General features: G+C 40.4%; 1 long non-coding RNA gene across 1 annotated transcript in view; it reads right to left on the minus strand.

Moving 5' to 3' along the window:
* The window catches only part of LOC309385901, a 216,433-nt gene extending 195,191 nt beyond the window's left edge, over window positions 1-21,242 (minus strand). Inside the window, exon 1 of the long non-coding RNA XR_014174306.1 lies at window positions 21,089-21,242. This is a non-coding gene — a long non-coding RNA (uncharacterized lncRNA). The remainder of the gene's footprint in view (window positions 1-21,088) is intronic.
* Between the last annotated feature and the right edge of the window lie 2,085 nt (window positions 21,243-23,327).

Genomic DNA, 23,327 nt, shown 5'->3' on the forward strand with positions numbered 1-23,327 from the left:
AAATTGTCTACTGTTGACCTCACCCCATTCCTAAGAGGTCAGTAGGGGCCTGCATAAGTGCACCAGCATGCCTAACATCCCTGTCCTAATGTCCTCATTTATTTGCACCCATTTCCTGTGTTCTTATTCATGTTTATTCTTATTCCTGTTATCTTGTTCCTGTTATCTTGTACATGAGGACTGACTGACTGACTGACTGACTGACTGACTGACTGACTGACTAACTAACTAACTAACTAACTAACTAACTAAATAAATAAATAAATAAATAAATAAATAAATAAGAACCACTTAAAACTGTCTTATGCATGGGTTCAGGATAAGATGAAAGCAGTGTCAAGAGCAGTGGAACAGTGCTATCAGAGAATGTTTATAAGGTGAACATAGATGCAAGTGAGGAATGTCCCGTATTCCTTTAAGGTTTCAGAAGCAAGCACAACTGTGTTGAAGGGCAAAGACTAGCTCTGCTCTTTGTGCAGCAACATTTCTCCCTAAACCTCCTGGTTTCACCACCAGGTTGACCTTAAAATATTCAAGACATTTGGTTCTGTCGCAGGGGTGGGCTGCTGGGGGTTCGCAGGGGTTTGGGAGAAACCTCCGGTACTTCCGACGCGCCCTAAAAAGTTGGCTTTTCCAATATGCCGGCCTGGCCTCTTAATGTTAATTTTAATTTTAACTTATTTTAAATGTATTGTTTCTTTTTTTAAAAAAACGTGGTTTTTTTGGGGGGGGGAAATGGATTTAATCTTTTTTTTAACTTTTGAGATGTGTGTTTTTAATGATCTACGCCGCCCTGAGTCCTTTTGGAGAAGGGCGGCATATAAATCCAAATAAACCAAACCAAACCAACTCTAACTAAGATTCTGTGCAGTTCAGAGAACCCCCAAATCCCACTCCTGGCTGGGCCTCCCTCCCTCCTCCCAGGAGTTCCCACATGGCCCATTTTGGATGCAGGTAAGTGCAGGGCCCGCACGGAGGCTTGGGGAGGGTGAAAAATGAGCCTACTGGAAGTTCAGGAAGAACAGATATGGGCACAGAAATGGGCTCCAGGGGGCCTCCAGAGCATGGGGAGGCAGTTTTCATCCTCCCGGAGGCTTGAGAAAAGCCTTCACAGTCCAGGGAGGGCAAAAACACACCCCACCATGGTGCAGGAGGTCACACCCATCGTGGCCATGTTCACCCAGCAACCGGGCAGAGAACCTGTTGCTAAAAATTTTGAAGCCCACCTGTGGTTCTTTGTGACTTTATAACCTTCACTTGGGTTATCTTGAATCTGGAAAAGCTTAGGGGTTGATTGTCCTCATGGAAACTATAGACCTGATGTAATTATAGAAGGCCTAGGCCAGCGATGGCGAACCTTTTTTGGCTCACGTGCCACAATTGGGGGGTCGTGTGCATGCGTGCCACACCCATAATGCAATGTACGACCCCCCCAGTGCGCACAAAAGGCACGAACCCCCCCCCATTTTACATGCTTTTTTCGCCCTCCGCAGGCTCCAGAGGCTTTATAGGAGCCTAGGGAGGGTGAAAAGAGCCTCCCCTGCGCCCCCCGGAGGCCCTCCGGAGGCTTCAGGGATCGTCCGGAGGCTTCCCTGAAGCCTTCGGAACGCTTAAAATGACCCTCTGTGCAAACCAAAAGTCACTTCCAGTTTGTTTGGAGGGTCGTTTTAAGCACTCCGAAGGCTTCAGGGGCCGTCCGGAGGCTTCCCTGAAACCTTTGGAGCACTTAAAACGACCCTCCAAGCAAACCGGAAGTCATTTCCAGTTTGTTCGGAGAGTCGTTTTAAGCATTCAGAAGGCTTCACGGAAGCCTCCGGATGGTCCCTGAAGCTTCCGGAGGGCCTCCGAGGGGGCGGGGGAGGCTCTTTTCGTCCTCCCCAAGCTCCTATAAAGCCTCTGGAGCCTGGGGAGGGCAAAAAATGGCTTTTAAAAATGGTGAACTCAGCTGGCCAGCGCGCATGCGCGCTGGCCAGCTGACAGGGCAGCGCCTCGCATGCCCTGACAAATGGCTCCGCGTGCCACCTGTGGCACACATGCCATAGGTTCGCCATCATTGGCCTAGGCCTACTTGTTCAAATCATTTGTTGGTTTCTTAGTTATCACCAGAACAATTGGGATACCCAACTGAGATTTTAAACATTTGAAAGTTAAAGTGCTGAATGTCTTACAGCTTTTGTTTACTATTTTAAAAGGAAAAGGCATTCAAACTGTAAACCTATTCAAGGAAAATATTTTTAAGAGAAAAAAAACGCAGGAAATGTAAAGATGGTTATTTTTTTTCCTCAGTAGTTTAAAGGTCATTCCAACTCTTATCTTGGCACAAGTCAGCAAGGAAAGGGTTATTTTTTCATCCAGTTCCTTTAGCTTCTCAAATATTTCATCAGTTAGACAGCATCATCCAACTTTATAACAATAATTAAGCCTAAACCACATGTAGTCACCATCAGGCTGGGAATAGTCATTTAATGTCCCACAAAGTAAATCTTTAATTCGAAGTTATCAATCCATCAGCATTTCTCAGACCTATTATAATTTTTTGGAGGCATTGGTGGATTGATCCCACAAAATTCTTCCTATTGGAGAGAAATAAGGGAGGGATAATTTGTAATCTTTTAACTTGGGGTATATAGTAGCAGAAATATAATGAGGACAGAGAGTTTAGTAAAATTCCATTTAAGCTGCATATCATTCTCTGCAATTCCTGAGTCTTTTATATAGTTGAAGCTATTGAGGGATAAAAATAAAATTCAATAATCTAATCTAGTTAAAAGTCACATTTTAGGCAGAACTATCCTAACAAGGATAAAGATTTTGCTTTTCTTTTTAGCCTGATAATTTTAATTACTCAATAATTATATTATTTTTATATCACTGGAAGATTTTTTTTTTCTTTCCAGCTTTTTGATGCAATACTTCTAGAGCATGGTTTGGCAGTCAAAGTAAGGTACATCAAAAGTAAGGTACATCAAAACCATATTGTCTTGTCTAGGAAATGTTGAGCAAATTGGAAAAAAAATCCCCACCCCCATTAAACTTTGGAAATTAACGAATTTGGTTACAAATTTTACAACAGAATTTGGGGGATAATAAAAAGCAAAACTGATCATCTTTTCTGTACCAAGGGATAATTTGCAAATGGCTTTAGCCATGATCCCACTGAGCAAAAAATAAATAAAAAATCAGTCTCAGTATTTTATACACTACATTCAAGGGATCAAGTAACATGACCAAGAAAACTTGTATTAAGTTATATTTTTTTTCTCTTTCTAATTTTTTTTAACTAAATATGACAGAAATCAGTAGGAAATCAATAGAGCTTTCAGTTACAGTCCAGCTATTGATGCTTAATGTTGTTTATAAAAAGGTATAATGTCCTTGCAACTAGGTAGGATTAGTTTCTTGAGAAATATGCAAAGCTGTGTTTTTTATGGTTCTTTAAAAGCAGAGTTTAAGTTATTCATTAATTTGCTTATTGCAACAGGAAAGTTACAAGTATGAATATCAAGCGTGGGCTGAAAAATCCAGACAACTAATAGATGGTCATCAAAGTCATTCAGAGAGTTCCAACCTATAATGATACCTATATATGTAGGCCAAAACTAGTAGCTCTAAACTGAACTTAAATATAGTTGGGTTGTGAAAAATAATTAATTGAATTCAGCATTCCCACTGTTGTGGGACATAGTCCTGTTGCCTTCTGTTGGAGGAATGAAGAGTCCAACTACTACTGTTTTGAATAAAAGTATATGTGCATGTGAGGGAAAACACTACCGCTTATCCAGAGGGTATGTCTATCTCAACAATTATGTACTAGCATATCCAGGACATTTAGAGAAATTTATGATTATGATTGAATTTGTATCCATATTGTTTTCCTTGCCAAGCTCAGATCTTAAATCCAGTCTGGTAATCAACAAGGCACAGGCATGTACTTCATGGCCCTCAAAATGACATTACACTTCTTTCTCCTCGTGACTTTCTCATGCTGTCTCCCATTTCCCATCTCTAGAAATAAAATTTTAAAAAATGAAGTCCTTTGGCAGGATGTTCCCTCTAGTATGCCCCTCAGCTCTGGATTTTGGCTGGGAATCTGGCATCAGGATGTCAGCTTGAGCAGTATATTTATTTGAAAGCCATCCTTTGAAATGTTAAGATTGGAGGGGGGGATTTTCCACCACCACCCCTCGGAAAAGCGGCAATTGGAAAATCCCTCTCTCTCTCTCGGAAGAGAGATAGAGAGTTAAAAGTTACTTTCTCTTCCTTTAAGCAATGGGAGGATGACTTCTTGCTACAATTGCAAAGGAGGATTGCTGAGTTGATTCTTTTAAACTACTTTATGGAAACTTTAGATGTTGCTTTCTGATCTCCTGTGAAGGCGGAACCAAGATGGCCAACTTCCTCCTTCTTCTTGCACTTATGAATGAATTTCCCTTTTGAAAGAATTTCTGGCTTTGTACTATATCACACCCTAGAGATCTCCAGGAGCCTCTTCTCGCATGTATCTCCCTTGGATTTGGAACATTGATTTATATCACCTGGCTTGGAGCTGTATAGAGACCTACACTCTCCTCTGGACTTGCTTGTCTTGTGACTTCTCCCGGTTGTGTCTTTCCACAGATGCCATTTCTTTGTGCAGACTTATAGCTATCTTTGAACCTAATATGGGTCCTAAAAAATTGCCGCCTGGTAAGCCGTCTTCGGCCCCAACATCATCTATATCCAGCCCGATTACCCAAAAGACACCAGTGGCTTCATTTTTACAACCTAAAGCGACTGAAGAAAGCTCAAAGGAACTATCAGTTGAGCAAATGTTTCAAACTCTCTTAAAGGGACAGGACGAATTGAAAAAACAACTGGCAGACTTAAATGATCAGCTCAGAGAAACGCAACAACAAACAACACAAAATAAACAGAGAATAGGGGTGCTGGAGGAGGGCGCAACTGGGCTGAGGGAAGAGGTTAAGGTAATCCAGAAGGGGAATGTAGAATTTGAAAAACATATGATAAAGGTGGAATTTGAGAGAATGTCTTTTTTTCTTAGATTCCAAAACTTGCCAGAAACAGAGAATGAAGATCTCAAGGAGATTATGACCACAATTTTAGCAGAACATATTAAAAGAGACAAACAACAGCTATGGTGGGATATTGATTTGATCTATAGGATTAATTCAGCACACGCTAGAACACACAACGTGCCAAGGGAAGTACATGTTAAATTTCTTAGAAAGACCACAAGAGATGGGGTCTTAGGAGTTCAAAGGGTGGGACCACTAAAATATAAAGACAAAGAAATAACCATTCTTAAACAGATTCCAAAGAAAGTAAGAGATAAGCGGAAGAAATACTCCTCTTTAGCAAAGAAATTATATAACAATGGAATCTGGTTTAAATGGTTGTTGCCAGAAGGAATGCTAATTTTCTGGGAAGGCAGTAGAATTAGAATTAACACAGTTGCGGAGGCGGAGGCCTTTATTAAAAAAAATAGTGCCCTCCTAGATCAAACAGGGGACAGTACACAAGATGTGAAGGAGGGAGGGGCCGCGGCTCTGCCAGCAGACGAGGGAGGACGCAACCCTTAGAAGACTCAGATCACAAAAATGAGTTGAAACATTTTTGCAATTGTTATAATGTAACTCTCGGAAGTGATACAAAAGATGATTGAATATATTGATGATTGAATGTAAAAACAAAAAGCTGCCAATGTTTATTCAAATGTTGATGCTTTTTCTTTTCTTTTTGGTTAAAGTTGTGAGATTCGGGGGGATTTCTACCGTCCGCATGATGTAGCTGTCAAAATTTTTCTACATCTATTTACCTTTTCCCCTAAAACATTTGTAAAAAAACAATAAAAATTTTACAATAAAAAAAATTATAAGTCCAAGTGGAATAAAATGATAAAATAAATTGTAATTGTTGCTGGCAACATCTTAATGTAAGTGTCAGGTAACTGCAAACGTTTCAATATGCAGAGGTGGGATGTTCTAGAAAATATTGAAACATTTTGTTCATACTCTGGACTATGGAAATTTGGCAGTTTTTGTGGAAAGAAATATTTCAAAGCATAAAATGACTCATCCTGTTCTGGATGGCACACAACCCAGAATATCATCAGCCACTTCCTATTTTACAAGACTTATTCCAAGACAACTGTCAGATTGGCTCAGAGCAACCAACTGATATAGTCCGAAAGAAGAATGGAAGTTCTAAGTAAAACTGAAGCACCTTAACCTTGAAAATGGGATGTTAAAGAATAGTAATCATAAGCAATGTATTAAATTGAATATTTTAGAGCCATAGACTAATAGTCAAATGGCCTAAAATGACTGAGGTTATTTATTCACAAGATGGTATATGTACACAGAATATGCACCATAAGTACAAAGTCACTGAATAAAGGAAGACCACTGCATATATAAGAACGTACTCCATTCAGATTTGGCGTATAAGCTGAGATTTTTCCCAGATTCACGACTCCTTTTTGAAGAGATGGCAGCTGTGTCGGGGGAGGGAGGTGTTTGTACAACTGTACCTTAGGCACCATTCCTATGTGCCTATTTCTACACTGGGAGGCAATGCAGTCCTTATTGATTGGATTACTGCAACATGCTTTACATAGGACTGCTCTTAAAGACCATCCAGAAACTACAGTTGGTATAAAATGCAATGTCATAGATACTTACAGATGCAACTCTTTATGCTTATGCATAAAGACAGACAAATACCAACCATCCTGTCACCATGCATGATGCGTTGGACTGTGTTTTTAGCGGCTTATAACTACAGACTCATCCACCAACTGGGTAAGTCCCTAAGACCATGATGGGGAACTTATGGCATGGGGCAGGCCATTTTTGCCCTCCCCAGGAAAGCCTCTGGAGTCTGTCGAGGTGAAAAATGGGTCTAACAGGCAAACCAGAACTTCGGAAATGATCCAGTTCTGCCTTCCAGAGGGCCTCCAAGGGCCCGGGGAAGGCTGTTTTCACCTTCCCCAGGCTTCAGGAAAGCCTTCAGAACCTTGGAAGGGCAAAAAATGGGGCCAGTGTGCCAACCAGAAGTTTGGAAATGAGGCCCTTCAGAAGCCAGAAAAGTGTCATTTCTGAACTTCTAGTAGGCCTTTTGGGCCCATTTTCTGCCCTCCCCAGGGTTCGGAGGCTTTCTTGGAGCCTGTGGAGGGCAAAAACAGCCTCCCCCAGCCCCCTGGAGGAAATACCAAGCTCAGCTAGGAGGCAAGTAGTGCAGCACACATGGGGTGCGTGGGGGGGGGGGGGTTGTGCATGCCTGTGGGGCATGCTTTGCATTATGGGTCCCAGAATGTGCGTGTCCTCACATTTTTGGCACCCAACAACAAAAAGGTTAGCCATCACTGACCTAAATCATGCAGACCTTCTTAGTTGATACCTCCTGCTGGCCATTCTAGAAAACGCAGCCCCAGTCACACACACACCCCATTCTCCTAATAGAGGAATGGCCATCTGGCCCCATTACTACCACCAAGGTTACAAAACAATCCATGAAAGGTCAAACCCTACCTCAAGTTCTCAATTGAATGTGGAGGGGCTGGCCAAAGAGGAATCAGAGCAGAATGTACACCTTTCCATGCCCAGCAACTATAAGTGTCCACATAGAAAGGCTGCTTACTGTGGGGAAATAGAGTAATCATTCCCTGAAACTGTGATGACCTGTTCTGGAAGCCTTACAAGTAAGTCACCCAGGCATCACCAGGATGAAATCCCTCACCTGTAGATATATATACATATATATACACACATACCCCTTGGAATTCCAGACATCCTGGTGTCTGACAATGGCCTGCAATTCGCAACCAGTTTGAAACATTCCTGGTAAGTCTTGGCATCTGCCATGCCCTGGTTGTATTGCTCCATCCAGTCAGCAATGGACAGGCAGAAAGAATGGTGCGATCAGCCATTGCTCGAATGGGCCCTGGAACTGGCAAACTTGAATTGCCAAATATTTGTTATTCCAGCATGTAGCACCAAGTACCATGATTAACAGAAGCCAGTGACGTGCGGTGAGGGTTATGGCTGGGGAGGCTGGTGACGTCATCAGGAAGGCGGGGAATGGGACCACGTGTGCAGACCACGTGGTCTCGTTCTCCGCCTTCCTGAGTGAACATTAAGGGGACCGCGGCGTAGCATTACTTCCTCTACCGGCACCAGTCCCTTTCACCCCGCTCAAGCCTTGCCGCCTGCAGCCACCGCCCGCCCTCACTGCTCCTTTCGTTGCTTGCCCGCCCGCCTCTAAGGCACGCCAAAGCCTCCTTCGTCCCCCCCCAGCGCGCGCCCTTTTTATTTCCCGCGGCACCCCCCCCATTTCGGGAAAGCTTTCCCCATTGCCTGGGGGTTGAGGGGGGCGGCTCCTCTCCCCCCACTCCCTCCGTCCCTGCCTCTCTCCTCAGCCCCAAAGCTCCGTCCGCGCGACTCACTTCCAAGGCGATGGCTGCTCCATCCCGCTCCGGCTCTGGAAGCAACCGAAGATCAGGCTGCGTCGCTCGCTCGCTCGCCGGACTGCTTCGGCGCCATTCTGGCTACCTTCGTCCATCCGCACCCGGGAGATGCGGAAGCAGTCCGGTGGACGAGTGACCGAAGATCTCGCTGCCTCGCTCGCTGCCTCACTCGCTCGCTCGCCGGACTGCTTCGGCGCCATTCTGGCTCCCTTCATCCATCCGCGCCCGGGAGACGCGGAGGGAGAAATGTTGTCGGCGCCTCCAGATGACGAACCAGTCGCTTGCTTTCGTCATCGGGAGGCCGATAACATTTCTGCCTCCATGTCTCCCGGGCGCGGATGGACGAAGGGAGCCAGAATGGCGCCGAAGCAGTCCGGCGAGCGAGCGAGCGAGGCAGCGAGATCTTCGGTCACTCGTCCACCGGACTGCTTCCGCATCTCCCGGGCGCAGATGGACGAAGGGAGCCAGAATGGCGCCGAAGCAGTCCGGCGAGCGAGCGAGCGAGGCAGCGAGATCTTCGGTCACTCGTCCACCGGACTGCTTCCGCATCTCCCGGGCGCGGATGGACGAAGGGAGCCAGAATGGCGCCGAAGCAGTCCGGCGAGCGAGCGAGCGAGGCAGCGAGATCTTCGGTCACTCGTCCACCGGACTGCTTCCGCATCTCCCGGGCGCGGATGGACGAAGGGAGCCAGAATGGCGCCGAAGCAGTCCGGCGAGCGAGCGAGCGAGGCAGCGAGATCTTCGGTCACTCGTCCACCGGACTGCTTCCGCATCTCCCGGGCGCGGATGGACGAAGGTAGCCAGAATGGCGCCAAGACAGTCCGGTGGACGAGTGACCGAAGATCTTGCTCGCTCGCTCGCCAGACTGCTTCGGCGCCATTCTGGCTCCCTTCGTCCATCCGCGCCCGGGAGATGCGGAAGCAGTCCGGTGGACGAGTGACCGAAGATCTCGCTGCCTCGCTCGCTCGCTCGCCGGACTGCTTCGGCGCCTGGGAGACGTGGAGGCAGAAATGTTGTCGGCCTCCCGATGCCGAAAGCAAGCGACTGGTTCGTCATCCGGAGGCGCCGACAACATTGCTCCCTCCGCGTCTCCCGGGCGCGGCCGGACGGATGTATATAATATTATATATAGTATATAATATTATATACTATTATTCCATGAAGAGAGGTGAGGCCCTGCCTCCCCTGCCTCTAGTGACCGCACGTCACTGACAGAAGCCCAGCCGAACTTTTAATGAGCCACCGACTACCAACGGACTTATATTGGCTACACCCAGAATATTCTTCAGAGACGCCCCCTGTCTTGACCAGCCAACTCTGGTCATTTGCTATGGGGGGTGTAGTCTACACCCACAACTATGCTGGGGGTGCACTCTGAATCCCAGGCTGAATTGTAGCAGTCACCAGACCATGATCATACAAAGTAGAGCTGGAGTATGGCCACATCTGGCGTCAGCACATCAACCACTTGCATAGCTGCCTGGACACCTCCATCCATTGCCAACCAGAATGGACTCCACCCAAAACCAACTCTCCACTGGAGACACACAAAGACTTTGAGGCCCCGCCAAGACCAGAGCCAACAACAACCTGAAACAGTGCAATGATGCAGGCACCTGGAGAATCAGGAGGCGGTCAGCACCAAGTCCTGGGCAAACTGGTTCCAACCATGCCAGAAGTGCCAGAGGCTGAGTTCCTGATGAAGCCACAGGAAAATCGAGGAGCAGCAACCGACCTTCCTGGTTAAAGTGCTGCTTCAAATGAAATGTGCAGGTACGGGTGGCCACCCATCGCCCTGCCTACCTGCATGATTATGTTTGTAATAAAGAGTAATGCCCTGTCTCAGTGGGGAGTGGTGTCACGTATTGTAATTAGTTACTGAAGCTAAGAACTGAAGTCTTTACTATGGTCCACTGTTTAAGCGGGAGAACTGCTTTAAACTGATTGGTTGCCCGGCTGACAGCCACCTAAAAAAAGGAGTGCTGTCAGCCAGACTGTTTTGCTGGTGTTTTACTGTGCTACAATAAAGAGCTTCAGCTGAACATCACTCTATGTCTTTCCATTCAACCCAAAATCTAACACTTTGGTTACCATTTTTATATTTTGTATTTTATGTTTAGATATTATTTTTGTTTAAACATTGTGTATTTTCGGGAACCGGTTGGTTTACTGTTTGCCTTTTGTTGAATGCCATGCAGAATCACCTTGTATGCATTGGGCAGCCTTATAAATCTAGTAAATAAATAAATAAGCCTAGCTAATCCTTGAGTAAAGAAAAATAATGTTTATAAGCAAAAGCTATTGAAGGCCACATAACTAAGCATCAGAATTATACTAGGGACAAGGTAAGACAGAAATAGTAAAATAATAATTTCACTAGAATTGAAAATATTAGAATATTTATTGTTAGTGCGGTCCAGGATTTGTGTAAGCCAACTCTCATAAGCCAAATTCTAACTACGTAAAGAAAAATAACTGACCTGAAACCAAACTACTACATTTAAACAGTGACGTGCAGTCAGGTGAGGCAAGTGAGGCACAGCCTCACCACTCTCATCATGAAAAAAAAAAGTAAAAGGAAAAAGCTGAGCTAGTTGCTGCCTCACCGTGGATGACTCTGCTTAACCTCACTGGTGCTCTCCCTTCCCAAGTGTAGTGACTTCCTCCCCAGGCCCCCATTCATTTCTCTCTCACACACACACAGCTGGATAAAACTATATAAAAATCTAGCCCAGCTTCACTGATTACAAGTTTGAAAAGGCAACGTGGCTCCACCTGCAATCAAACTACACTTGGGGAGGGAGAGCACAAGTGAGCACTGAGGAGACAACAGGAGGAGGCAGGAAGCCAGGCAAAGAGCCATGCTGTAGTACACACACTTCCCCCCAGCCTCTTTCTTTTGGAAGGCTCGGCTCGGCTCCCCTCCAGCTTCTCTGCCTCTCCTCTCACCCCAGCCTGCCAGCAGGAGGTGGTGGGTGGGCTTTATTGTGTTCCAGGCATTTCCCGCCCAGACAGCAGGCTGCATTTGCAATGGTGGAGGTGTTTGGGAAAGGCAGCAGGGGAATGGGGGGGGGATGGCAGAGGAGTTGCTTTCAAGCCACTGGAAAAGATATCCAATCCAACTTTTGTGTGTGGGGGGGTTTGTTTGAGAGTCAGTGAGAGAGGGAAGGGGTAGGAGAAATAGTCCAATCCAACTTGTGTGTGTGTGTGTGTGTGTGTGTGTGTGTGTGTGTGTGTGTGTTTGAGAGAGGGGGAGGAAGGGAGAGAGGGAGGAAGGAGGGGAAGGAGAAGAAAAAGAAAAAGAAAGAAGGAGCAAAGGAGAAAAACAAATGCTGTCGCTTTAAATTGGAACTGAGCATGCCTGGCTGTGGAATTCTGGGAGTTGAAGTCCACAAGTCTAAAAATATTTGAAACCCAGCACTGTGTCAGTGCCTCACCAGTCATAAACCTCACCGCACGTCACTGCATTTAAAACATGGAGTCTTCAAATACTGGATGCTCAAGCTGAATGCTTAAAAATGTTTTAAATGTGGAATCAGAAGAAAGTAGACATACTTTCCTTCATACAAGAAGGAAAATTAAATCAAAAGCAATGAATATCTTATTCTTGTCCTTTAGCTACCTCATCCTGTTTCTTATCTTGGAATTCCCTCTGCCCTATTGAACACCATAGAATATAGATTGTCCCAATAGTATTTACTCAAGAGATTCATATGCTCTTACGTATCCAGGCTCTTAATATGTTTCAGTAGTACGCAGAGGGAGGCCCTACCAGCATTAGCCACAACCATGTGATCAAAGTCCTGCCTTTTTTCATTGTCATGTGTGTCAGGGGTTTTGACTGTAGCTCCCATTATGAATCTTCTCAATCCTATCTAAATTAGCCATGTGATCATGAAAGAGAGATGTTTGCAAGCTGCTGCTCACTTTAAATGTTCCACTACAGAAGTGGAGCACCGGAATAATTGGTAGATGCACTTGATAGTTCATGATGTTGTAGACTAGGATGTTTTTTTTAAAAAATATTTTTTTATTTTTTATTTTCAAAACAAACACAACACATCCTTCTTTACATGCTGTAGCAAGTGTATCAGTGGGTTACAAAAAGGCTTTCGTGCATCTCTTCCACAGTCAACAAACATAATTCATATTAACTCAAGCATTTTAACTCAGATATTTATACATGTTACCATCATCATACCTCCATTTTCATTTGACTATAATTGTTTAAACATCCTTCATCGTAAAATATACCAAGATTTAATACATAACCACATACTGGCATTTCATTTACTATTTCTAAAATCCTCCAATAACACTGGATCCTTATGTCCTATTCTAGCTAAACATCCCTAATATTTAATAACAAAGTTTTCTAATCTTCTTTTCCAAATCACTGTTTACAATTTACATCATGTTTCCTTATATTGTACCCATACCTGTATATACATTGTTATCATTATCCCTCCTTTATTTAACTATATCCTGCAACATAACATTTTCCCTCTAATAATCAAGACTTAACTGTATCTAACTTAGTTCTTTTTTTATTAACCTTTATATATAATCCAAAAGGATTTCTAATCTTCCTTTCATGGGTACCATTCAATATTCATATCCAATTATTACTTATCATGACACTACACATTGTATACATTATTATCATTATCAATTATTTATTTAATTATATCTATTATCACTAAATTTCACTAAGTTTAACTAATTTTAAATTATACTCTTCCATCTATCAACCTGTATCTTTCCAGTAGCAAAACAGTCTCATATCGTCTGCCATTTGTGGTGTCAGTCCTCTAATCATCTCCTTAATCAAATTTGTATGGACCCCCCCTTAACAACTCCTTGCTTATAAAATCTCTCATGTAATTTCAATGACCTTCTTCTGTTTCCTTAATCAGCTTATCTTTGATTGTCGGTAGTGTTATCAATGATATTGCTAATAAAATTTCTCTCTTTAAATTCATAAATTCTTTTGTTTTTTCTTCTTCTGCATCTTGTCATCTGGGGTAGATTTCCCCTCCATTTAATTCCTCTTTCAGTATTCCACTCTTTCCATTTTCAGAGACAAACCAATCACCATAAATATCAGCAATTTTAATTTCTTTATATTCATTTTCCTCTTCGATTTTTAGGATTTTAACCACTCTTTTTCCATTTGATAAACATCTCCAACTTCTTCATCATATTTTACTGTTAAATACTCTAAGTCTTCCAACTTCTTCTCTATCCTCTCATATGTGTTTGATAATTTCTGTATTTCTGAGAATATATTTTGCAGACTTAAAATTTCTTTCTACTGTTGAAATTGTGCCATTATCTCCAGCTAACAAACACTGCTGCTCTAGCTTGGAAGGTTTTAACAAGATTAAGCATAGATTCACAATAATGTTTTATTTTCACCTTTCTCTGGTTAAAGATATACTTCAAAGGGACATCTGTATGCTTTTCTTCTTATCAATCTCTATAAACAAGCAATGAGACCTTGGAGTGCCAAGCCAGGATAATCAGTGAGAAAAGTAAGAGTGTTTCATTTCCAATACACAAACCTCCAGCCTCTGAGTAGCAAATTGTTGCAATCTTCTTTGTTACTTTTTGTATATATATATATTTTTTGTATTTCAAGTTTTTAAAAATTCTGATTTTTGAATGAGTTAGAACACCCACAGTAATGAAAGAGGAGAATTTTATTCCATAGGTTACAAGGAATAATAAAAGAAAAAAAATAGAAGAAGAAAACTTAATCTATTCATTTTAAAAGGCTTGCATAAATTCCATCCATGAAGATAGCATTTAAAAAGTAAGATAACCCATTGTCCAAAACAATTCCAAATTTAATTCCACTGCTTATTTCTTCTGTTCTCCAATTTAAATTACTTTAAGTTTTTTATAGGCAGTCTCTTTTAAAACGGTAAAAATTCCTCACCAGCTGGAAACACTTTCTCTTTCCGTATCCTTCCGTTTTGGAGCCACCCCGACTTCATCAGCCTAATGGCTGGATTTTTTGTCGCCGGCTTGAAGAACTTCTCTTTGATCGATCAGGGAGTTTGTGATGTCCCTGAGATCAGCAAGACATATTCTTCCTGTTCACCATCTCGGTGGGACGGTTTTGGTCCGTTTGGACCACCCAGTGGCAAAAGTATCAATGCTCTGAGATCGCACGTCGTCTCATCACGACATTGGCTCCTCCTCTCTAGACTAGGAGGTTAATGGAGGCATCAGCAGTGTTCTTTAAGAAAAATACATTACTACTGCATTTCAGTTTGGCATAGTCAGTTTGGCTACAAATTGGGAAACTATGAGTTCTAGTCCCTCTTTAGGCACAAAGCCATTTGGGTGACTTTCAGCAGTCACTTTTTCTCACCTCTAGGAAGAAAGCAATGGCAAACTGCTTCATAAACAAAACAAAAACGTGTCAGAAAAACTGCAGTGACTCATCCAGGCAATCTCTGGAATGGGAAGAAAACATCCAATCTACTAAAGTTTTTATCAGTGAGCTCTTGTAAAGAACAATTTACTGCCAGTTACAAAATCATACCATTCCCTTCATTCATAATGATGGGTGGAAAATCTGGGAAGAAATGTATCAGTTTCTGCAGAAACAATGACCATTTCGGGCTTTAGTATTTTACCGCTTTAAGTTGAATAAAAGACTAATTGGTACTGAAGACTCATTTAAAAAGTCCATTTTCATATTTATATGTCAGTCCTGTCCATTCCCTTGGCCCTTGGTGTTCTTGTTCCACTTGGACCACATTTATCATGTTATTGATTAGTGCGTTCTCCTCCTACATTACCCCTCTTGGGCTGAAGAGAAAACTTTTGTCAATTTCATATGGTTACAAAAAAGACAGATGAATCCTTTGCTTGTAAAAACATGCCTACCATAAAGTTGTAAAAGATAATCTCAAAGCTTTTCTTTTTATTGATGAACTTGCTAAAAACTGGTCATGGAGGGCAGGGACCAGGAATGAGGGATTGTTCTTGCCGTAGCAGACAATAATCCATTGGAGTGGAGATGTTGCCTACAATAAAATGAAACTCGATAGGCAAACTGGATAGGGCTGTTTGAGCCAGCATGAACCAGAAAGCATTAAAGTTGATGTGTGGTAGAAAAGATTGATGGAAGTCACTTTTCTGGTGAGATGAGGCTGATAGGTCAGTGGCCCTACTCATACTGGGAAAACTGGTCATGTGAATAAATCATCTGCTACCATGATATTTCTGGAGTGTAACAATCTATGGAAAAGTTTGAATTCAATGAACTTTGGAATAATCCTGTTTTATTCAAATTGTCGCTTCTTTTTGAATTAGTTTGATTGAAAGCACGCTCTTTAAAAAAATGTTCCAGAGCAAGAAAAAGCAGCCATCATTTGGGAGGTACAATCTCAACTAATTCATAACAGTAAGATAATAGAGATGTCCATGAAGATTCTCAGTCATCCAGATTATGGTTGCCCCAAGGGTCGTTTATCAAAAGGCAACTGGAATTTCTTTGTTTTTTTTTCTCTTGAAGATGTTTCACTTCTCATCCAAGAAGCTTCTTCAAAACTGAAATATATTCAGAACTGAAGATGCTTCTTGAATGAGAAGTGAAATATCTTTAAGAAAAAAAGAAAGAAAGCTCAGATGCTTTTTGAAAAAGCACCTGTGGGTAATAGAGATGGTTTCTTCAGCCTGCTATTCTTTGTAATAATGGGTTGGGTGAAATGGTAGGATATGTTATCCAATACTTCTAGAAATCATATGAATGGGAAAATCAGTAATAAACACTCTCAAATTTGCTTTAAGATCTGTATTTATTTGAGTTTGTTAGTAACATTTTACAAGACTAAGGAATATTAATAGGAAAAAACGAGATACCACTCAGTGCAAATGCATAAAGTATTTTTTTTTAATGTTCAAACTCTCATGGGTGATTTTCCTAAAATGGGCATGCCTGAAATTGCAATTTACAATGTAAATCATAATTTACACTGCTTTTTGGGGGGCCGGGGATAACTTCTTTGATCAAAGAAAAGATATATACGTGTTTATTGCTGACTAGATACCCCTTTATCAACTCTAGGCATTAAATGGGGGGAAATGAACTTATAACTTATAGGTTGGATTATTGGACAGGATAGATTCTAGAAAAAAGAGAGACATTTTAACCATAAAGTAAGAGGCAATTATATAATTGTACTTATTACTGCTGTAAAGAAGATTAGAAGTTACTTCTTTATTTCTCTTTTCTACTATCTGTTTTAGTTCTTTTCCCTTTCTTGCACTTTTAGCTTTTTCTTTGATTTATTTCTTTTTCCTTTTTTCGTACTTAAAATTAGTTTCTATTACTTTTTATCTTTCTCTTTAAAAAATCTTTAGAAAGAGAGTTGATAATTTAAAAAACCTTTGAGGGGAAAAAAACTGGAAGGCACAAGAAACAAGTATATGCAAATGAAGCAGACGGTGCATAATTGTGCAAGTCTTTAAATGAGATCTTTTCATGCATATCATAAGGAAATAGATTATATGAGCTCTGTAATTTACCTTTTATAAGTAAAAATATAAATTTCTTCCACAGAATTCCAGAAAAGCAAGTAAATCTTTCTTTTCCCTTCCTTTTTGCCTCTCTTTCTTTAAAATAACCATACTTTTTGATATTAAAGCCTATTTCTAGCTGGTTACTTAATATTTTCTGAAATTTGCCCTTAAGTCAAAACATGAATAAGTGTAAAATAAGTGTAAAAAGGGGAGGAGAGGATGGAGAGGAGTGTGAATATTATGTCAGTTTATAGTCCAAACAAATAACTCTTTATTCTTGACTTTGAAGTCGAAGCCACCAATTTCCAAAGCCAGTATGTATTTCTCTAGAATCTTGAAGTCTTGCTTTGTCAACGGTTGAGTTGATTACCACCTTCTCTGGCTATAAGGACTAGAGAGGGGGGGGGGGGAAACAAGTTAATTAAAATAAAATAATTTCTTTATTAATTAACTTAAAAGATAGCTATTCCTAAAAAAGGAATAGAAAGATTTGGAAGAGCATTTATGCAATACAATAAATGGTAAAAGCAAGAGGCATACACTTGAGGAGGAAGCTGATTTAGCTGACCTTCAAACTTTCTTCTTTGAATTATAATAATTTAATCCGCTCTGAAATGCTAATCAAGAGAAGGATTTCAATAAGAAGCCAAATCAGATATAAGCTACATTCTGCATAAAGGAATTCCTTGGGACAATTTATCTCTTTGAAGTTTTGGAATCACATGATTTGAAAGTTTCTAAAGTAAAATTTCCACAACTTTGCTTTAATAGTCCAATTACAGTTAAAGAAAACAAACAATTGCTTGCCTTTTATTTGAATGGAACCTTACTTAAATTTGTGATAGTTGAAATTATGCTTCCATATTTGCACTTTTCTAAATTTTCAAATGTATTTTTTTAAAGCATACATTAGGAGAAAATGCTTATAGATATGAATATTAGTAGAAGTTACTTATTTATTTATAATATTTATTTGCCGCTCATCTCAAATCCAACAATTATGGGCAATGTGCAAATTTGAATTTTCTTAAAGGGAATTGTTTACAAAACTTCACCAGATTAGGCAAAACTGCACTCAAAAATGCAAATATTAGAATATTTCAATGAAATATTGAAGAATTCTTTTTAAAAAATCATGTGGAAATAAAACCAAATCAATACATTCCTACAAAACACAAAAACCAAACTGAGATATAGTTATTTACCAAATCCATTTATATAGGGCTCTTCCTTTTAAGGAAGAATATATCTAAGTATCAGGACCCTGATACTTAATTTAAACATTAACAATTTTTAAATGGAGATAGTCTTCGACTTATGACCACTATTGAGCCCAAAATTAATGTTACTAAGTGAGACATTTGTTAAGTGAATTTTGTCCCATTTTACAACCTTTCTTGCTACAGTTGTTACTGCAGTAACACAGTTGTTAAGTGAATTTGGCTTCCCCATTGATTTTGCATTTTAGAAGGTCGCAAAAGGTGATCACATGACCCTGGACATTGCAACCATCATAAATATGATTCAGTTCCAAGCATCCGAATTTTGATCATGTGACCATAGGATGCTACAATGGTCATAAGTGTAAAAAATGGTCATAAGTCACTTTTTTCAGTCCCATTGTAATTTTGAAAGGCCACTAAATGAACTGTTGTAAGTCACGGACTAACTGTAGTAGTTATAAAATAGCAAACAGAAATATTTTGAACAACCAGAGCCACAGTGAATCCCTGCAACTAGAAGTTGATTTTACTTTCAAATTTGACTTGGGCCAGGCACTTTTTCTCTCAGCCCAACCCAACTTACAGGGTTGTAGTTCTGAGGGACATAGGAGGAGGAAGGGGTGTTGGATATGTTTGGTGCCCTGAGTTATTTGTGAAAACAATAAAGGCAGGAAACTAAACTAAACTAAACTAAACTAAACTAAACCAATAAAACAAAACAAAACAAAACAAATCATCATGAACACTTAAGTCAGTGAAACTTATTTTTGAGGAGATATATCCTTATTTCACACACACACACACACACACACACACACACCTCTTCCATCCATTACCTGATGAACAGAGTATTAGGAAAAATAAGAGAAAACAATTCAAAGGACAAAAGGCACAGTTAGGCTGTAGCTGTAGCTGCACAGTCCTGAATTCAAGAATGGAAAGCCAGATCTTCTAAAGTCAAGCAATGTTGTTGTCAAAGGTCCCATCTTGTGGCATACATAAAACCTATCTATTAACAGTCAAAACACCTGGATTTATTTGGTCCTTTTCACAATGGATAAATATAATGACTTTTGACTTACGATTTACAGCAAATCAGGCTTCCCCACTGACAACTCCCTCCAGTAGGTATAGTGTGTGGAGGGCAGTAGTAGGATTTACAGAATCCATGGTGACTCCTCCTGCATTGTAAGGTATCAGGGGCAGGCTGAAAACTTCCTGTCACAATCAACAACAAAAAATCCAATGAGTTTATAGTGGAAGCTTCCCTATTCATCTTTTCTTAGAAGTTTTGTTTGGATAACATGCAGAGGGGAAGCTTAGGTGAGGGGACAGTGAGGGACTACTGGTCTAGGTAACCCATTCAGAAGTGAAAAAAGAACAGCATGATTAGAAATAAGTAAAGGAGTTTTCTGCTATCTGATGGTAGTCCTATTAATTTTGATTTACTTATTATAATAAATAACTAATGTAATTATAAACATATTTTAAATTTTTTCAGGTGGGTCTTTTAAAAGGTTACTAAATAATTCTAATCATCGATTAGTCAACAGCTTTCAATAATCTACGGTAGGTGGGTAAGATGTTATCCTGGTCCATTGGGTATTTATTTTAATATTTTTATTTGCTAGTTTAGGCACTTTCAAGGGAAGCAAGAATCCCATAGTTCTATTGCTTTCTTCTTTCTCCTCGATGTATCCCCTTCACTTATCTTCTCCTTCATTTCAAATGTTACATTTGCCTTGCCTCCAGAAGTTGTTGATGCTCAGTATTGGAAGTTTTTAGGAAGAGAATGGACAACCATTTGGCTGAAATGATATAGGGCAGGAGTGTCAAACCCAAGGCCCAGGGGCCAGATCCGGCCTGCGAGGTGCTTAGATTTGGCCTGTGGGGTCACCCTGGAAACAGAAAAGACTGGCCCATGGTGCCTCTGGCAGTGAAACGGAGCTTGCTCCATTTTCATTGGCAGAGGGTTGCAGGAGGCTGTTGCAGCTGAAAATGGAGCTCAGGAGCCCATTTTCTCTGGCAGACCACTCAGGCCACCGTAGGCAACCCTGACACAAGTGACATCAAACTCACTATGTCTACCCTGACCACGCCCACTCCAACCCCCAGAGGTCAAACATAACCCTGATCTGGCCCTCAATGAAATTGAGTTTGATACCCCTGATATAGGATCTCCTGCCTGGCAGGAGGTTAGAGTAAAAGTTTTTCAAGGATCTCTTCCAACTTTGTTATTCTGTTATTTAATTTTGAAGCAAAAGTTAATTACACTGCTTGTTATATTAATATTCAAAACTATAATTATTATTGATAGAATGTCCACATAACTACTCAATCATAATCCTTCTAAGGCATCTATATGATGGAATATCAAGAATCTCAATGTATTATATAAATATTATTATATTGAAATAATATACTGTACTAAAATGGAGAAAATGGCCATTTAAGCTAACCTATACGGATAAATTTAATTATATGTTAAAAGCCGAATAAAAAGCTAATAGATTTCTTTATTAATAGTTTATAAATATACCTCCATTTTCTTCAAAAGCCCTTCATTTAATTACTATTTTGTAATATTTTTATATTTGCAATGTTATACTTTTATTGAACATTATCATATCTTTTTACTGTTATTCTTTACTGATAAAATATTTACATTCTAAGAAAAATTGGCTGTCAGTTCTAGGGAAAGATCTCATGACATCCTCATGAAGAGCTGTGCATATTAATTCTACTTTATCAATGCTAGTCATCAAAATCCATACATTAAAATTTGAGAGTTGCTCTATTTGCAGTATTTAATTTAATGTAAATATTTTAATCTGTATCTCTCTTAATTTTCCCCGTCTCTTACCTGGAATAATTTGACTGAAGAACAAGAGAGCAGCAAACAAAAGGAAAAGGGTCTTCATGGCTGAAGGCTGATGTTCTCCAGATGTGTTACACTCTAGGCTGCTTGAAGTTATTTAGGAGAAGAAGGGGATCTGTCTATATAAAGCTTTCAGAGTTCTATGACATCATGAAAGTTGAGAACAACCTTAATTATTAATATATTTTGGGAAACCCAGTTTATTCCATTTCTAAATGCAAGGGCGGTATTGCAAAATGTCTCTTGGTAAGTCTGATGTAATGCACCAATTCCTCTTGACCATGGAGTACAGCCAGGCAAGTGAGGTAACGTTCACCAGATACAGAAGGCTACTTTTGCAAAATGGTTTTGATGCCAGAGAAAGGTAACACAGTCTCAACTATGCTAGCCTTGAATCAAATTGAGACAGAAGTTATCATTATTAAGCTGGAGAATTTTGGGAATTTTTTCATTATTACTCCACATCCATTTGGGTGCTGCCTATTGTTAATGATTTGCAAGTGGCATTTATACTGCATAGCGATGTCACAGACTGTAGGAGTATAATCTGGTGATCCCGAACTGAATGCAGCCACAGAAAGTCTTGGATACTTTTATTCATGATCCCTAACCACTCCTTAGACTTCCACTGAATTGCATTTTCAAGGTGATAAGAAATCTGCACTACGTGAGGAATTATTACATTAACTGTTACATAGAATTTAACTCCCAAATTTCATCAGCCAGCATAGCCTGATTTACCCTGCATTGATGGAGCTTCTTTTCACATTCATGTGAAGAGTTCCTGTCCACCTTCAACCATTACCCGCTCCCAGACACTGAGAGAGTGCAATCACTGAAAGGATTCCATTGCGCTCCTCTGGTGACTTGCCTTCTACTCTCATTTCTATGTATAATTTTGTAAACAAAATTAAAAATCACACTCCTTTGTCATTTTACCACCAGAGTTGAATAGTGTGATCTCAGATGCTGGAAGGCCACATACTGGCCACAACTACCTATCTTCCATGTTTGAATTGATAAAATATTATCTTCCTGCTTTCTTCAATCATCTGTGCTTCCTGGAATGACTTTACTGCTAAACAGTTTCTTAAAGGCTAATGTCTAATCTCGATCCACTTCCATGAGAATATTTGCTCGTCATGCAGTTATGAAGCAAGCTCTAAGTATCAAAATCCTCAAGGAAATAGTATTTACTATTATTAACACGTAACAAGTGGTAACAACTACTCAAATACATCTTACAGTAGTATCCCGGGAGGGGAGGATTAAAGTATTTTCTGATTATTTCTCAAATTTTCTCTGCTAAGGTTCCCTATAATTTCCTTAGAACTGAACTTAAAACTAATATGTGGATTCCTTTCCACCTCCCTCAGAGAGAACTTCATTCTGTTACTGTTTATCCTGCTGTGGATCCACTGGGAATGAAACAACTAAATTATAGCATTGTTCTTTTTTTACTGAAGGTTTCTTGACAGAGAAGGCTAGACAATGGCTTTGGCAAGAACCATACAAGTGTAGTTTTGGCTTATAAAATGAGATCGAATTGCAGACAGAGTTGATCATATTCTGAATTCCCACATCACTTTATTCTCTTATACAGAATGAGCAAGCTGCATTCACCCAGGATGGCAATTTAAGGCAGTCAAGACCCCTCCCAAGTTTTACCAACTACCAAAAAGCTTATTGAGAAAATAAGGAAGAGATTAACTCTGAAGCCCTGCTTTGCTGATAAAACATATCTGATAGCAGGCGTAAGAGAGAGATGGCCCCTTATCCAAATAATTGTTTGGGATTTCTAGCCTCGTGTAGAAGGAGGCGGAAAGGAAATGAGGCTTATCAGGGCAAGCCTAGCGAGAGACTTCCTTTAGTTGATTGAAGTCTTTATGCTGAAATTAAGCAGTGGGAGAAAAGATACGTGGGAAATGAAGGGAGATATGAGAGAGACAAGAGAAATGGAGTAAGCAGAGAGGACAGTCTTAGAAAAGCACCCAGATGCTAAAAAAAACACCCAGGAGACAAATATGGAGAAAGGCAACACGCAGATAGTGGAAGGCAATATTTCCAGCTTAATGAAGCAGTAAACAGCCTGGATCTGGTAAGGACATGAAAAAAGTTAGCATTCACCCCCTCCTAGAATGAAATATTTTAGGAAATATTAAAAATATTAAATTTCCCTGGATGAGAAAAGGAGAAAAATGTTTTAAAGACAAAGCAGCTCCCT

The sequence above is a fragment of the Natrix helvetica genome (genome assembly GCF_964273705.1).
Source record: "Natrix helvetica genome assembly, chromosome: 2".
NCBI lineage: Eukaryota > Metazoa > Chordata > Lepidosauria > Squamata > Natricidae > Natrix > Natrix helvetica.